Source organism: Schistocerca piceifrons, chromosome 1 (genome assembly GCF_021461385.2).
Source record: "Schistocerca piceifrons isolate TAMUIC-IGC-003096 chromosome 1, iqSchPice1.1, whole genome shotgun sequence".
Lineage (NCBI taxonomy): Eukaryota > Metazoa > Arthropoda > Insecta > Orthoptera > Acrididae > Schistocerca > Schistocerca piceifrons.
In genome coordinates, this window is record NC_060138.1 from 249,927,958 (window position 1) to 249,929,252 (window position 1,295).

Genomic DNA, 1,295 nt, shown 5'->3' on the forward strand with positions numbered 1-1,295 from the left:
CTGTTTCATATGAAACGAATAAAAATGCCCATATAGTCCCTGCAAACAGTGACGACAATAGAAACAAACTTCCTTAAAGTTGAAAGAGAGGGGGTGCAGTATAACGTGGCAATAAAACAAGTAAAGTTCACAAATGCGACTGGGACACACTTGAATCGTAGAAAAATATGGAGTACGTATTTCTGTTGTGCTGCTATTAGTCACATTACAGTGTATTATGATTTAATTGAATATCCGAAGTGGCATTTCTAGTATGTAGTGTTCATCTTCAGATGCATTTGCCCATACAATAGGATTACTGTAGCTGTTGTTGCTGTCGTAAAATAACAAGACAAACATATTCGGAGAAGGTGCTGTACAGCGTACAGTAACTGATGGAAAAACATTTGAACATCCCACGCTTTTACATTCAAATCTGTAAGCGATGAGATCAACAGTACTGGCTCCTACAGCACAACAGTGACTGATACCAGAGAATTTTGCTGTTAAAGACTACTCCTCCTCCAATCCGCTTCAACCACCTTCCTACCCCGTTCCCCTCTCAAACGTGTACATCGCTGACGGAACATTCGACACAGTTCATGTTCCCCGCTCTCGGTGTTTATATATAGACACCCACGTGTATGAACAAAACATATCCCAAACGCGTCGCCTGGTATTCAATTAAACGAAAGCATTGTAATGCAAATGAAATATTTAATAACACGCATACTCTTTGTAGTTTACCACTACAGCTAAACCATAAAACAGATGCAAGAAGTATTGAGGCAACGGCCTTGCCGCAGTGGATACACCGGTTCCCGTGAGATCACCGAAGTTAAGCGCTGTCAGGCGTGGCTGGCACATGGATGGGTGACCATCCGGCCGCCATGTGCTGTTGCCATTTTTCGGGGTGCACTCAGCCTCGTGATGCCAATTGAGGAGCTACTCGACCGAATAGTAGCGGCTCCGGTCAAAGAAAACCATCATAACCCCTCCTATCCGCATCCTCAGCTGAGGATGACACGGCGGTCGGGTGGAACCGATGGGCCACTTGTGGCCTGAAGACGGAGTGCAAGAAGTATTGAGATACAAAAGCGCAACCGCAACTGTAGAAAGAGTAACGTTTCAATTGTTCAGTCTGCTTTCGGCTGCGGTGGGGCGAGGACGTCCGCTGCGCCTCGCCGTGCGCGACCGTGAGCGCTTGCTTGTGTTTACCTTCTCGCGGCGCGAGTTGTATTTGTTCCAAGTTCAGTCCGATTATGGCACACACATGGCGCCACGATACGATCAAAATTACTTTCCAACCAGATCAC

General features: G+C 46.1%; 1 pseudogene; it reads left to right on the forward strand.

Annotated features, from left to right (window-relative positions):
• Positions 1-766: 766 nt before the first annotated feature.
• Positions 767-883, forward strand: LOC124722891 (annotated as a pseudogene).
• Positions 884-1,295: the final 412 nt, after the last annotated feature.